Here is a 17,348-nt window from a genome sequence, read left to right on the forward strand (position 1 = left end):
TAAAACAAGATCAAAAAATACATTTATATAACTTTTAAAACCCGAAACTTACAAAGTAATGTTTTACAAAGTAATGAATTTACACTGCTGAACTTATCTACGATTTTTTAAATAACTATGCCTATTTTTTAAAACTACACTCACCGGCATCGGCACGAAAAACGGGCACCTTAAAATTTTCATGTTTTTTAAAGTTATATATATACCTATTATGTTATAGTGGACCGATTTTGATGAATTTTTAAGCAATTTGTAACTAAATTATTTGACTTTTTAATATTTTTTTTCTAAATTAAAACTGAAAGTTGTTATCTGTCGATTATACAAGGAAAAGCAAAATGTTGATATTTTGGTGAAAGTGTGAAACATCCTGTGGAGCACGGTAACAAAGCAAAGAATTTAAAAATACCTTTGTCATCTAGATGTATCTTTTCTCAAAAGTTTGTTTTTGATTCATTTTAATAGTTTAATTTTTTTTGGGGAGATTTGCTTTTGAAGAAAAAACATTTTTTCCAATTTATTATATTAAAGCCATGCTTTTGCTTTTGGCCCTAGTCAACACAACTATAAAATAGTGTTTATGATTTATGTAATGTCATTGTCTTTGAAAAATTATATTATTACTGTCTGTTGGGCGGTTACTTCAGCAGATATGGTTTTAAGTCCTAAAGTTGATATCTACCATGATCAATTAAAACAGCAATAGCTGATACTTCAAAACTTAGAACCATCTCTACTAGAGTAAACGTCAATAAACAATAATAATTGACTTTTCAATGACAGTGACATTACAAAAACAATAAACACTATTTTATAAGTGTATTGATAATAATAATAATAATAGCTCCCGTATATAACGCCTTGGGAGTAGCAAGGTACACCTTGTAGAGATCTGCACGGGCCGGGTAGCCCGAACGGGCCTCAGGCCAGGCCCGGCCCGAACACGGGCCACGGGCCGGGCCGGTTTCGCACTGTCAATAGGGGTCGGGCCTCGGGCCGGGCCGGTTCCGCACTTTAAATAAACACAACTTTGCTTCTGTACATGTTTTTGAGACACCCTGTATTATAATAGGTGTTTTTAGGCTATGTTTTTGTGAAATTGATAGATAGTCTGGAATCGACAAAGAACTACTTGGAATAATTGTAATTGAAAGGATTTTTGTAATTTTATTTTGATCATTTTATTTTAATGGTTCGGGCCGGGCCGGACTAGTTTAAGTTTTAACTTTCCACAAACCGGGTCGGGCTACAAAAAACCGGCCCGTGCAGGTCTTTAACACCTTGCCATACTAAAGCCGTTCGGTATACAAGGAACGTAATGTGGCTAGCACTACGCTTCAACTGTCTATCATTACCTCAGGATTGTGAATCCCATGAGTACTCATTTAAGGCTGAGTCGACCTAGGTACCCAAACTATTTTTATTTTATTAATTACCACCCAAACTATTTTTATTTTATTTATTATTAAAAATAGTCGGCTGATGAATTGTAAAAATGTTATTAAAAATAGTCGGCTGTATGATTCGAACCACAACTAAAACTAAAAGTTGTTATCTGTCGATTATACAAGGAAAAGCAAAATGTTGATATTTTGGTGAAAGTATGAAATATCCTGTGGAGCACGGTAACAAAGCAAAGAATTTAAAAATAACTTTGTCGTCTAGGTGTATCTTTTGTCAAAAGCTTGTTTTGATTCATGTTAATAGTTTATTTTTGGAGATATTTGCTTTTGAGGAAAGAAAATTTTTCGAATTTATTATATTAAAGCCATGCTTTTGCTTTTGGCCCTAGTCAACAGAACTATAAAATAGTCTTTATGATTTATGTAATGTCACTGTGTTTGAAAAATCATATTCTTATCGTCTGCTGGCTAGTTATTCTAGCATATATGGTTTTAAGTTCTAAAGTTGATATCTACCATGATCAATAATTAAAGCAGCAATAGCTGGTACTTCGACACTTAAAACCATCTCTACTGGAGTAAACGTCAATAAACAATAATAAAAGCTTACTTCGGGTTTCTCTTATTACCGATTCTGAACCATCCTAGAACGGTGATGCGTATGCACAGAAGGAAATATGAAGACAATATTTCATTTGCGCATACGCTGTAGAGTTCTAGAACGGTTCAGAATCGGTAATAACAAGAACCCGAACAAAGCTAATATGACTTTTCAATGACAGTGACATTACAATGATGAGGACACAAAATCAATGCTAAAATTGCTGTAAAACATTATTAAAAAGTCAAATAATTTAGCTGCAAATTGCTTAAAAATCATTAAAATCGGCACACTAGAACAAAGTATATTAAACTTTAAAATATGTACATCAATATTTTAAGGTACCCATTTTTCGTGCGGGTGAGTGTAGTTTATTATTTTTCATTATGGCGACATTTCTTAATGAAACATTAAAATTCAACCGTTGATGAAAAATCCGCCTGGACCAACCCAGACGTAAAAATCCGGACATGTCCGGATTAATCCGAATGTCTGGTAACCCTAAGCGAGGTAAACTGCTTTAGCAAAAAATGTTGTAGTCTGTCTGGTGCAGATGCCTTCCAGTTATTTAATTTTTTAATGATTGTTGCTATTCCTCCTGTAGTGGTCCTGAAGCAGCTCACAATAGAACTCATTGAAGAAGAATTGTAAACTCAGTTAACAGCGACAACCAAAAAGTAAAGGGGCAACAAAGCAATGAGATTTTTGTATCTTCGGAGTGCGGTAAACAGTTATCACGTATCGGGTTTTTCAGTCACAGAAAAGCTCATGAAAGAAAACGCCTTGCGTGACCATCTTCTGATGCGTGTCAAATATTCGTCAGCAAGTAAATGGCAGTATGTATGTATGTATGTCGTGGTCCTGCCCAGGGGCGGATAAATAAAACATAATGCAAAATATGCCTTTTAGGGCACCATTTTTAACCCAAAAGCCTAATAGTTAACCCAATTTACAGACATTAGGGGGAGCCTGGGCCTCATGGGCCCCCCTCTGTATCCGCCACTGAGTCCTGCCAATAATTTGACTTGATATTTTGGTATTTCTCTCTTTCTGCTCGTATGCACTCCATAATACGTTTTATTTATACACTTGCGTGCATAGAAATCGGCCCAATGCAAAATTTTAAAGTTAACTATATATTTTTTAGAATCTATTTTTCAGATTAAGAAAAAATACATGCTGTTTGAAAGACAATTTCATATTCTTTGAAAAGAGTTTAGAGATATTAATTTGTATTTTGGTTTCTTTGAATTAAAATTATTAAATTAATGCATGAAACAAATTATCGTTTTTTATTACTAAGAGGTATGTTATTATTTATTTATTTATTTATGGACAATTAACTAAACTAAATTTTCAATAATGGGTATGACCCCCTCTTGCTCTAACAATATTTCTCATACGATTTGGCATAGATCAAATTTGATATTGTTTCTTGCGGGATGTTAAGCCACTCTTCCTCTACTGCAACAATGAGCTCTGGGATAGAAGTTGGGGCTCTTCGTCTAGTACGAATTCTTCGTTTTAGCTCATCCCATAAATGTTCTATTGGATTTAAGTCTGGACTGCATGCAGGCCATTCCATAACCCGAATTCCGACTCTGAAATGTAATCGTGTACGATTCTTGATGTGTGTGCCTTCGCATTGTCATGAATAAAAGTGAATTCGTTTCCAATGTAGTCAACGTAAGGTACCATATGAACTGCTAAACAAGAAACTGCCAAACCAAATCTCCTCAATATACCTAGCACCAGTTAAACCTCCTCTCCCGTGCCGACGGTCACCCCAACGGATGAAAACTGGGTGGGTTCGCGCAGTCATAGAAATTGCATCCCAGATCATGCAGGAACCACCTCCATAAGCAATCCGCTCCTCAATGCAGCATTCTACGAATCGCTCATCTAGCCTCCGGTACACTTTTCTTTTTTGGTCGCTACCATAGAAGCATATCCTGGTCTCATCTGAGAATAAAACAGATTCCCATTGTTCTAGTGTCCAATTTATTATTCCAGTACAAAACGCAGGCGTGCTTGACGATGAGCTGGGGTAAGTTTTGGACGAATTGCGGGTGTTTTGGGAGCCATGTTACTTTCCTTCAATCTTCGTCTTTCTGTCCACTGACTAATAGTCACTCCTCGTGTTTCACGGAGCTGTTGTTGCACCTGAATAGCATTAAGACGCCAATTTCTTAACATTGTTGACACAATAAAGCTGTCATCACGATCCGTTGTATATCTCTTTCTACCAGTTCCAGGTCGACTGCGAAAGGATCGAGTCTCCTCATATCGTTCACACACTCTTCGAACCGCTCCGCGTGTCATATGTAGTTGCCGAGCTACAGCTCTCTGTTTAAGTCCATTTTCGATTAAAGCGATTACTTGGGCGGCTTTTTCCGGTGATATATGCATTAAATTGAAACACTAATCAAACAATGAAACACAAATCAAACAATGAAACACAAGTAATCAAAGAATAAAAGAACAATGCGAAAATTTCGATTACAAAGGTAGTAATTGCAATATTTGACAAGTTTGTTATTCTTATTGTCACCACAACACAAATACCTTTTATTTGTTTACCCGTTGGTACGCATATAAACGATAAGTACCCTGAATAAATGTATGCTCATATTAAAGCATGTTAAATTGTCTTTGAAACAGCTCATATTTTTTACTTGCCATGATAAATAGATTCTAAAAGACACAGTTAAAACCAAAAGTTCACAGTGGGCCGATTTCTATGCCACGTAAGTTTATATCACCTCGTTCTCTTAGAATTCCTCGCCAAAAATCTTCAATTTGTTGTTGGGTAAGCGGGTGTTTAATTACATTGTTCTCATAGTTTAGTTGCCGGCAGAATCTTTTTATATGTTTGTTAAACATTTTGTTGTGATGATAGTGATTACCTCTTGTCGTATACCTCCTAAGCCGCTGTACTTTGGTTTTAAGCTTCATCTTTATGGTTTGTTCTATCTCTGCAATGCATTTGTCCTTTCGGCACTTTTGAATTAGCGTATCAACTTTTATTTGTACTTGAGCTGTCGTCTCTTCCTTTTTGTATTCGCTCTAGGATAGATATTTCCTGTTATAGTTCTTCAATACTTATTATTATTATTATTAATAGAAACAAAGAAAAAAATTAGACCATTATCTCGGTTCATATAATTTATTTTGACGTTCTCATATGCATCTAATTTCCTGTATGATAAAATTCATAATTATAAATTATTAACTCACTATAAAAATTCAAACCAGAAAATAAAACGATATTTTTTTTAATACGCAGTATTTCTAGAATTTCCATGATTTTTTTTAAACATATCAGATACCATAAAGTTGTCGCATTAATAAAAAATGCGATTCTGAGGGCCTCTTTGTGATATTTTTTGGTCGTTTTTATGGGCCATTATACGGAACAGCTTTATTAAAATTTCATTAGTCGGTGGCAAGAGACCCTTTGGCTCGTTTAAAATAATAGCCATAACTTAGAGGAAAAACCGCTCTAGATTCTTTTATTTTTTAATGATATGGAACCGCAATTTTTTAGGCTCTTTGCAAGAATATATTGTACTACATTGAAGTCGCATATATTGTACATTGTACTACAGTGAGAGTGTAGTAAAACTTTTGAAAGAAATTTATATCTATTTTTTATTTCTAATTTAAATTAAAATATTTATTTATTATACAATATTACAATATTATATTACAATATTATATTACAATATAATATTCTAATAAATATAGCAAAAACTAATGTGATGTACAATGAACTAGTGGAAAGAAAAGACATTCTAATAAATAACACAAAGCTGGAAATAGTAAAAGAATATATTATATATTTGGGGCAAATAATACACAGCTCGTGATCTCTACTACCAGGAATCAACAAAAGAATTAAGTTAGTATGGAGTACTTATGGAAGAAACTCAATCATATTTAAATCTAGAATACCACTAAAAAAATTCACAGTCCTTTACAAAGATGCAACCGGGGGGGCATTGAAAATGACGAATAAAAACGTAAAAATATGATTAGTGTTAATATGAGTGTATTACATACATATGTTTAAATAACGAACTTAACAAAAAAACAACAGGTTTAAAGATTCACTGAAAAAGTAATAGTGTTAACATTAAATAAAACATTATCAATAATAATCATGCGATCGCACCTATCCGTAAAACAAGCAAGCAAAAAAACCTCGAAACAAACAAAATAACATACAAAACATCAGGTTAACATGATGACAGATCATGATCAATGACAGATAAAGAATTCTTACGGAAAGTTACACTTTACGATATAATTTTTTAACTGTTAAAGGCAAACCCCATTTAAACACAAAACTTTTTAATACCTACTACTATATCTAAAATACTTTTTTTTTAAATTACTAAATTCTTAGCCACGCTTCTGTTTTTCTTGGCTGTTGTGCGTCACGTCACAGATTAACAGGCCCACGTTTGCACCACAAGGCGATGCTGCAGACCACTAGGTAGACCGGTCGTAGAAATTTATGTTATACAACTTGTAGTAAATCTACACAAATATTATCAAAAACTTTTTTTCTTTTAAAATGTGTTCAGATTTTGTAAAAAGTATAAGTCAAAATCGCAAAACTTAAATTTGATATGCGTTTCTTAGTTTTTAACTAATATAGAAGCGAATTACAAAAATTCCTTTTCAATGAAAATTAATGAGTTAAATAAAATAATTTAATAAATTACTAGCTTTTTCTCGCGACTACGTTCGCGTTACACCTCGAATCGTTCATGCATTGAATTAAATGATTTTTTACTTCTTTATAGATAGTGAGCATAGATGTTTTTTATTTTTCATCTTTTTTTTATCTATTAAGAGCACTAATACTCTCTTTATAGGTTATTTTTTATTCTTTGCGTTATGATGTCACTAAATAAACCCTTTTATAAAATTTTATACTGTCTGGTTTATAATGTTATAGTATTGCATTTTCGTACAGCAAACTTTCATTCCCTATTCTACTCCCTAATAAATTTCATAAATTCGCTTTACCTTTGTGCCCATTTTTATGTGTATAATCCAGAGGTCACCAAGTTTTATATAAATTTTTACTAACTTTACCCATTGGTTACCAATTCTTTTTGTAGGATTTCATTCTTCTAGACCAAATAGTAAGGAATTTTCATACAACACACTGTTCCGAGATAATTTTACTCTCTAAGAGGATGAATTTCCTAAAATCGCTTTGTGTAGCTAATTCACTAATGTCGTTTAAACGAACCTTTGTGCTAATATTTATGTATCTAAAGCTAGCGGCATGAACTCACTCTAAAATATCTAAAAACGTAATATGTAATCGTAACTGACACACCACTGACAATGACAAATAATTTATTTCTGGAGGTATTGTGTGTAGGTGTTTTTCAGGTATTTGTTTTAGTATTTAGTCGTTTTACACAAAGAAATAGTCATTAAGCACTATAAAAATACTTCATAACAAATCTACACATATATACCTTTCATTTAAAAGAAGAATCATCAAGATTGGTAAAGCGGTTTCGGCGGAATGGATGCAACAAAAAAAACCTTTGAGCTTTTATATATGTATGGATTAATTATTTTTCCAACATATTTTTCTTTGCAAATTTTTATAAATATTGACTCGCCAATATCGTACTCCACCGTGTCCAGCCTGTTTAGCCAAACGTAGGCCGATTCCTCTTCGGCGGCGTCGTAACCCTGGCCGAAGGAAGAGTCTTGAAGAGGCTCATCCGCGCATAGGAATAAGTTGACTGCGTAGCGTATTGCGTATTAATCGATTCTGAAACTTTCTATCTCGTGTATAACATGTTACGCAAGTTTATTATTGTAATCTCGATTTTAATAGATAAATGTGTGAAATGCCACCTGAATATCTTCCGCCATGACATGTTTTTACTTTTTTGTTATGATAAAGTGATTTGTATAAACTTTATTCAATAACGTATATTTTCCTCCATTTGGTGATTTTTTAATTTTAAGCGAAAATTAAGTATAACATTTTAGGAAAAAGAAACACTGTAATATTTAAAAGAATAAGAAGAAATTAGTCTTATTTTGAAAGGAAAATGTAGAAAAAACTCTTTCTATAGAAAAAAGTCTTTATACTAACCAGAATCCGGTGAATATACGCGGTCTCACCGGAACCATTACTGATTACTTCGCATAACTGGAGGAATACTTTTTTTAGTACTTTTAATAATGAACACTTCAGAAATACACCAGTAAAAACATTTATTATTTGAGATTAAAACTCGAATTAAATTATAAATATTAGTTACCTATGTTGTTATAGCTTTTATAGGCCTGTTTAACGACTTAATTAGTTACCTAGCGAAAAAATCTCTGCGCGTACCTACCACTATTGTTACAGGTTAATTCGTTAAAGAAATATGTTACACAAGTTAAAAACGCTAAAATTTTAATGGTATTACTTGGCATTATTGGCCTTACAATGTAATTTGTTGGAATTGTATCTTCTTTAAATATAATTAGACTTTTTAACGACTTTTAAGTTACCTAGGAAAAAATCTGTTCACGTACCTACCAGTATTGTTACAGGTTAATTCGTGAAACAAATGTGTTACATATTATTCGTGGTATTAGTGGTATTATACTGGAATCAGCTTGGCATTAGTGGGGCATTATATAAGAAATTTTGGTATTTAATTTGTATTTTTGGCAATACTTTGGCATTAGTATACAGACATTTGTCAGCGGTTTATTCCTTGTAGATAATCAAAAAGTTTTTTGATAAAATTTGCTTTTTATGTCAGATCATTTCTATGAAAAATTACATTAGATTTTTATGAAAGACGCTGGGTAATTAAAAGATTGACTAATAAAGCTTGTCCACTTTAAATAAGGGGTCACGAAATATCCTCCTTGGAGTGTTTGGGTTAAGGGGTGTATAATAAATTAATCGTTGTTTTATAATAAAAACGATAAAACATTTATTTGTGAGTAAAATAATGCAATGGTTGGATATCTCAAGGGAAGCCGCTACCTGTACTGAATGAAGTTTGACATCTAGCGATTAGATGGCGCCAGCAATATTAAATTTGGAATTTATAAAAAGAAAAATAAAACGTTTTTTTTTATATAATTTTATAGATGATTAAACTTATATAATGACATCTACTTATCGGATAACAAATTGAGAGGTTACATAGACTGTACAGCATAGTTCATGCCTCATGTCTAGAGTAGATTATATCTGTCCCTCCTAATGATGTAGGTGATAGCTTATTTTATCGACGTTCCTCTCACATTCGCTGTCCGCTGAATTTTCAGGTTGATGGAATAGTACAGTATACATACGAGACCCTTATATCCTATTAACTCAACAGATAAACTTTTCAAGCTCAAGATTTAGACCGGGTATAAGGGCACTATCATCAAAGATCGATATAATCACCACCCGTAATAGAGAAAAACAAATATCTATTTTGATCCAGTATCACATATAAAGTCTTCGTAAGGGAAGATAATGTATTTCTTATAAATTATTATTTACAAAAAAACATTTCCATTAGCGCTTATGACCAAAAAAAACTTAAAACATGAATAATCATTTCAATCATGCGAAAATTTGGTTTAAAAATAGATTTTTTTTAATATAACTTTCATTTAACAAAAAACGAAGGCCTAAATGAAAAAAAGAAACAATCTAAAAGTTTCGCTTATATCTTGAAAAGGTATCAGAGCAAACCCCATATTTTTTGCTTTTAAACTAATAAAGATATATCAATAAACAATTAGCGATGTAATGGTTTTTGCGCGCCCTGGCCGACTGCCGCCGCTGCGCAGAGATTTCCTATACCCTTGTATATATGACGTCATGGTGTGGCAAATGTAGCATTTTAATTCGATTTGGGCTCCCTTATATAGGATAACAGAAACATTTTCAATGTTAAAAACATTCGAGCAATGTGTACTCCAAGTCATAACCTATGCATACGAAACCTGGGCTGGAACTCTGTAACTAAATAGCGATCGGTAGCGATGAAGAATACTGACCTTGGCCGTACAAACTAAACGGCAAGCGACAGTGTTCTTCATCGCTACCAATTACTATTTCGTTACAGAGTTCCACCCCTGGACACCGTAAAAGAATAGAGTGGATACGACAAAAGACCCAGGTAATAGATGTCATCCACAGAGTCAAATCCTTCAAATGGCAATGGGCAGGACGCCTGGCAAGAAGAACGGATACCGGATGGACCACAAAAATTACAGTATGGACTCACGAGGAATTAAGAAAGCTCAGTGGCGGATCGTCAGGCGCAGTAGGTGAAGGGTCACTTCACCGAAAAATACTCAAATTAAAGAAACAACTTTACTGCTTGAAATATTAATTTAGTTTAATATATTTACATGTATCTAAATAATAAAATGGTAATTTCTTATAAGTTATTTATTCGGGCGGACCTCTGCATAGTAGGTCCACCGCATCGTTAATTCCGGCCGAAAAAGTAGCATTATAGGCCCGCGCGTGCCTACAAGCCAGAAGTGGAAATAAAAATGTTTCTATTTCGGAGCCAAGCGGCTGCACGGTTTCCATGGTAACATTACGTCAGCCTAGCGGCAGATGTAAATCCCCCGCCCCGAAGTTTATTATCGGAGACCGATGTGAATGAGTTTTTGGCTTTGGGCAGTTTTCTTCGTCTTCCTTCTGTTCAGGAAATGCGTGACGGCGGCGCATAATTTATGCATTTATGCTAATATTCGGCTACTTCGGCGAGTAATTAACCGTGTAAAGATTGTAAAGTTGTTGTTGTTATTTATTGTTGTTTGTTAATGGCTTTTGTTAAGGATTTAAAGTAAACTGCAGCAACCTCACATTCATTTGTGCGCCAGATTGACGTTGCCGCGCAACGACAGGAGAACCATGATGGCCGAGTCCAAGTAATTGTGACATAGTTGTCACTTAGGAGGTTTTGCGTTAATTTTATTTTTTTTTGCAAATAAACGACGATAAGAGAAAATAGTAGGTTTATTATTAAACCCGAACAGCTTTTGTTGATTTAACTTGTTAATTTTTGCCGATATTTGCTGTGTCTTTTAAAACTGTTTTGTGTGTGTTATGTGTTAGAAATGAACCCAAATAATGACTTGGTGTGCAATTTATAGGAAACTCCCATCAGACGGTGGACAGATGAAGATAAGAGGGATGTTTTATCTCAAGGGCGACCAACTGAAACTTTAACCATAAATTCCAAAATAGAAATAAGAAAAAGTGGTAAATCTTATAATATTAAATTTAAGTCTTCCTGGTTTTCTGATTTTAATTGGCTATGTAGTAGTATTGTTTTACAAAAATTATTTTTTTGGTCGTATTTACTATTTTCTAATAAACATGGCATTTGGAATAAAGAAGGGTTCACTGATTTCGTAAATATAACAAGATCTTTGCATAAACACGGGGAATCTGCAGAACATTTAAAATGTCAGTTAATGCTAAGAAATTAAAAAAAAATCAAAATACGATAGCCGATGCTTTAGAAAAAAACGTTCTCTATAAGCTTAATTTTAATGAAAATGTTCGTTTAAATAGGCTTTAATGAATATAATTAATTAAATGAAGATATTACTGATAAGTTTGCATCAATAAAGAACAGAAAAATTGAGCTGATTTAGGTACAAAAATTAGTAAGTTTAGTAATATAAATAAGTAAAATTTATTTTGGTTAACATTGCTTAGTAAACATTAATGTAATAATAATTAATGTAATAATAATTAATGTTAAATTGTGACAAAAATTGTGACCGGACCGAAACAAACATACGAAACGAGAACCATAAAGATCAACCGAGGTATATTCCAGGGCAACAGCCTGAGTCCAGTCTGGTTTTGTTTGGCCTTAAACCCCTTGAATAAGATACTTTCAAACAGCAACTTAGGCTACAAGGTCACCAAGCGAAACAAAGTAGTACTAAATCATCTTATGTACATGGACGATCTTAAAGTATATGCAATTAATCCCGAGCAGCTTCAAAGTCTGTTGGAATTGGTATCCCGTTTCAGTAAATCAATCCATATGGAATTTGGCTTATCTAAATGTGCTACTGTACACTACAAAAAAGGTAAGCTGATAAGTAATGACAATGTTACACTAATGGATGGTACAGAGATAGAGACACTAAAAACATCTGCATACAAATATCTTGGAATGTTACAAACGGGGCAGATCAAGGATAAGGAAATGAAGACCAGAATGAAAAATACTTACCTAAAGAGAGTGAAAACAGTTTGTAAAACATACTTACCGGGCAGACAGAAGATTGCAGCAGTCAATAGATGGGCAATTCCTGTCCTGGCGCATACATACGGAGTCTTGAAATGGTCCAAAACAGAGCTGCAGGAAATAGACAGAGCTACTAGGAGAACATTATCTCAGTTCAGATTGCACCATCAGTCGTCTTCAGAAATCAGGTTGTATCTCCCCAGGATCCATGGAGGGAGAGGACTTATCAATGTTGAAAGAGCATGCAACAGACAAAATAACAAACTAGCAACCTATTTTATGCAAAGGGATACTTACCTTCATCGAGCAATATGCAAGATTGAACGAGGCTACTCTTCCTTGAACCTGGCTTCCCATATCCCAACGGAAGTTCCATCGGTTCAGGAATAGCTGAGGGAACTTCGAGGAAAGGCTCTGCATGGAAGGTATGCCAACGAAAGCCAGGCAGAAGGAATTGATAAAAGTGGATTTATACAATTCCTTACAAACATTAACCTCATGGGAGAAACCGAGGGCTTCATATATGCAATACAAGATCAAGTGGTTAGCACTAGAGCGTATAGGAGGCATATTTTAAAACAAAACATACCAACTGACAAATGTAGAGTATGTCATAAGATTAGCGAATCCATCCAACACATCAGCTCTGGATATGAGAGTCTTGCGTCAGTCCACTACACGGAAAGACACGACAACATAGCAAAGATTATTCACCTGGAAATGCTAAAGTACCTAAAAATCAAGAACCCTGAAAAGAAATATTATGAATACAGGCCACAAGAATTACAGGAAAACGAACATCATAAAGTATACTGGAATACGCAAATACAGACAGACAGATCAGTAGTTCATAATAAGCCGGACATTGTTTGGATAGATAAAAACGAAAAGAAAGCCTACTTAATCGACGTAGCTGTACCACTAGATGACAACGTAGTCGAAACTGCAAAGGAAAAAATTTCGAAGTATCAAGACTTGGCTTTCGATATGAGGCAAACCTATCATCTAAAAGCAATCCGACTAATACCACTCGTCATTTCAAGCAATGGTTTGGTTCACATTGATTTTGAGAAGAACTTAAAGGAGCTGAAGCTACCAGAAATATCATAAGTCAATGTATTAAAGCAGCTATTTTGGGTACGGTGAACATAGTCCGCAGAGTAATGAACATGGAGCCTTGAATGGAAATATTCCGGCGACATGTCATGGTACAACCGATAGAATCGAAAAAAAAAAAAAAATTAATGTAATAATCGAATGGCTCCTCGGTTGTAACCAACATTTTTTTCAATATCGAAATTTCAGTGAAAAAAAGCCATACCTATAAAAATTACAACCTTATTTCACTGAAATCTATATTTTGAAAAAAATGTCGGCTAGCACGTTTTTCGGGGAAACCATTCAATAATTACAGTGTTCGCCATAAAGTTGGATCCATATGGACGGTTTCTTTTGGTATTAGTGTTTAAGTAAAAACTTTTTGTGGCTATCAATTCTGCTTTAAAAACAACTTAAAATGCACCAAGTCAAAGTCGAAACATAATTTTCTTAGTCACTTTTTTTTAAATAATAATAATTTAACCAATTTTTAAAAATTTCTTTTAAATATTTTGTATTTGATAGCTCCCAGATGTTAGCTGTCAACTTTGGCTTGGTGCATTTAAGGTTGTTTTCAAAGCAGAAGTGATTGCCACAAAAAAGATTTTTTAAAACTCTAATATAAAAAAAAACGTCCATATGGATCCAACTTTATGGTGGACACTGTATATAATGTTTATTATATTTAATTTAAATTTAATTATATTTTCACTGGAATGCAAAATAATGTGGTTATCGAAAACTGGTTGTATCTCTTTTTACTTAATGCGGTTTAGGCCAAACTAAAACGAAATTATTATAGGTATTAGTGTATAAATAATAACAAAAAAGAATGTTGACAAAATGGTGAATGCAGCAAAAAATTTTCAAATAATATTATAAAAAAATAAGCACCTAATTTTTTCCCCACGAGCCGCCACTGAGAAAGCTAGAAATAGGCTGAACCTGAGATGGGACCATGCTATTAGGAAACTAACTAACTAACTAACTTGGGCCCACATATCCAACAATAGACAAAAATGGGTCCAACTACAAAGAGAGTATGTAAGGAAGGATACACCATAGTTGGAAATGGTTGAATAAGCTGAAAATGATGATTATCATAATGATGATTCTAATAAATCTATTTAGGAATTGAAATTAAATTTGTAGATAAACAAGTCAAAACGAATTAAGGATCAATTTCACAAATTTTGTTTAAGGAAAGAAAATATTTATTTTAACACGCAAACTTTGTATAAAGATAACTATTTATATAAAAGTTTATGATACTCGTTGTGCATGCATGCATAAACATTTGGCTTAATATATCAACAAAACGTAATACTTTTACAATAGACAACTCTGCATATCATATAACAAAAGACAGTACTCTATATATTGTCAGAAGAGTGGCTGAATATCCTGCTGATATTAATCTAGTGCTTTTGCTTCCTTCCTATTCCAACTTTCCATAATTCGTGCTTACTATTGTTTCGCCTAACAATGTAAAACTAAAGTTATCTTTTGCATATATGCGTGAGTAATAGAAATTTTAATTAAAACGAGAATGAGAATAGTGATGCTTTAATTTATCTACAAAGATTGGAAAAATCGTATACAGATGTTAATATACTCATCGTATTTATTTAATAATAAATACATTTTTGATAATGGATTATAATAATATTATTAAAATAATATAACTCAATAAAGCAATATCAATAAGAAACAATATTACGAAGAACTAAATTAAATAAGAGCAAATAAATATAATCTGTCCATCAAACCACGCTTTATTTTGACACACGATATCCAAGATCCAAGACATCCAAAAAATGACCGACATGGGCATTCTCGAAGAACTTCCTGAGGGGTTACGACCAAGAAAAATCAAAAATCTTCCTAGATTTAAGTAAGAACAATCTTCGGATTGTCACGGGTTTTTTAACAGGACACTGTCACCTCAATGAACACCTCAGTAGATGGAAACTAAGATGAAAAGGCAAATGCAGATTTTGTGGGAAAAATGGGGAAACGCCAGAACACCTCACCACTGAGTGCGCCGAGACGACAACCATTCGTGCCATGAACTTGGGTATGACTGATATTGGAGATGGAGAACGACCCTCTGTAAAACCGTCCCAGACTACTGGCTTTTGTCATAGCCCTGGGTTCGTATGATGAGTTATAACTCAAGAAAGGGGAACACAATAGATCTGTAAGGTCGCAGTGATTAACCCCCCTCCCACTCATTCTAAATTCTAAAATTCGAGTGTTTGAAATCAGGAAACTACCCCTAATGCAATGCAAATATAAATACCGGGTGAGTCTCAAAAGTGGCTCACCCCTATAACTTTTTAATTTTTTTAGTTAAAAAAACACGAGATTTGGTATGTTAGTATATGACATAAATTAGGATTGATTGACGTATTCAATTGTTTTCGGTCACTTCCGGTTTCACCGGAAATGACTACAAGTTTTGATTTTTAAATGACACCCCCGGTATTTTTTTGAATAGACACTCTGAATAGAATGACATATCATATGTCAATTTTTGACATTTTCGCATATGGTTTATTTGAAATTATAACTTGCCTTTCGTAACGAAAATTTGAATCGAAATACCAAGTGTGTGGTATCAAATTATTCGTAAAAAAATGCTTTTTCCAAATTTTGGAATGAGGGTGTCTCATTAGCATATTTAATACGCTAATGAGACACCCTCGTTCCATTTGAAAAAAACTGAGATATGATTAAAAATAAGATTTGCGCATTTTCTAGCCGGCCAGAACAAGACACTAAAAATATTAGACGATCAAATCTATTTTTCCAAGACTCCTTGATGAAGAACTAGAGTCTTTAACATAGTCATGGCACTCTAGATTGAATTTTAAAATACAATTTTTGATTAAGCGAGAATGTCAAAAGTTGACATATGATATGTCATTCTATTCAGAATGTCATTTTCTATCGAATAAAGTAAAAAAATACCGAGGGTGTCATTTAAAAATCAAAAGTTGTAGTCATTTCCGGTGAAACAGGAAGTGACCAAAAACAATTGAATACACCAATCAATCCTAATTTATGTCTTATACTAACATACCAAATCTCGTTTTTTTATCTGAAAAAATAACAAAATATAGGGGTTATAAATATAAAGTTTTGGAAATAACCTCAGAATATTACCGTCACTTTTTCCGTTTAATTTCTACACTGAAAAGTAAAAGAAAACTACAACATTGCACCACAGATTGTACTTAGATTTTTGTAAACATACGATACACAATTATTGTTGTATTAGCTAAGTTATTATTCTTCCCCAACTCAGTTTACAATAGTGCCTAGTAACAGCAAATTGTATCAAAAAAATAGTTAGTAGTGCTACAATTATATTTTCATTTAAATTTCAACGAGTACAATCTGAATATTCTCTGACACAAATTGTGAGAATTGCCACCACACTTCTTTTTCGTATAAGATCAAGCATATTTAACTATTTTGGAGATCTTGTAATAGAAATAGAAGCTACAACGTGAAGCCTAGTACCATTTTAGACGCAAAATGCAGCAGTGGTTTCTACAATTGTGTGGTTTATTACAATTTATTTTTTTTCGTGGATTTAAGAATAAATACTAAACTATTTTACATGTAGGTCCTAAGACAGGAGGGTCCTAAAACTTGGGCCCGGGTGGGAATCAGTGTTTTGAGTGTTTTCTTATTGAATTCGATTAGTATTTTTCTGATATTATATGTACTAAGATGTGCTATACGTCGATACTAGTTGTGTAGCTTTTGTTAACATTTTAATACGTTCTTTTCGTAATTAATTAGTATGATACCACCACATACACCAGAGGCGTAGTCAAAATATTTATCAAAAATATAAATATCTCTTCAAGCACGTAAGTTTTAAAAAGATATATGTGCCAGGGCACTGTTTGGTAGTATGGTACCAACTTGGTCTTGGGTGTTATTAGTCCTTGTATTCTTCTA

Source organism: Sitophilus oryzae, unplaced genomic scaffold (genome assembly GCF_002938485.1).
Source record: "Sitophilus oryzae breed Bouriz unplaced genomic scaffold, Soryzae_2.0 scaffold_41_pilon_pilon, whole genome shotgun sequence".
Classification (NCBI taxonomy): Eukaryota; Metazoa; Arthropoda; class Insecta; order Coleoptera; family Curculionidae; genus Sitophilus; species Sitophilus oryzae.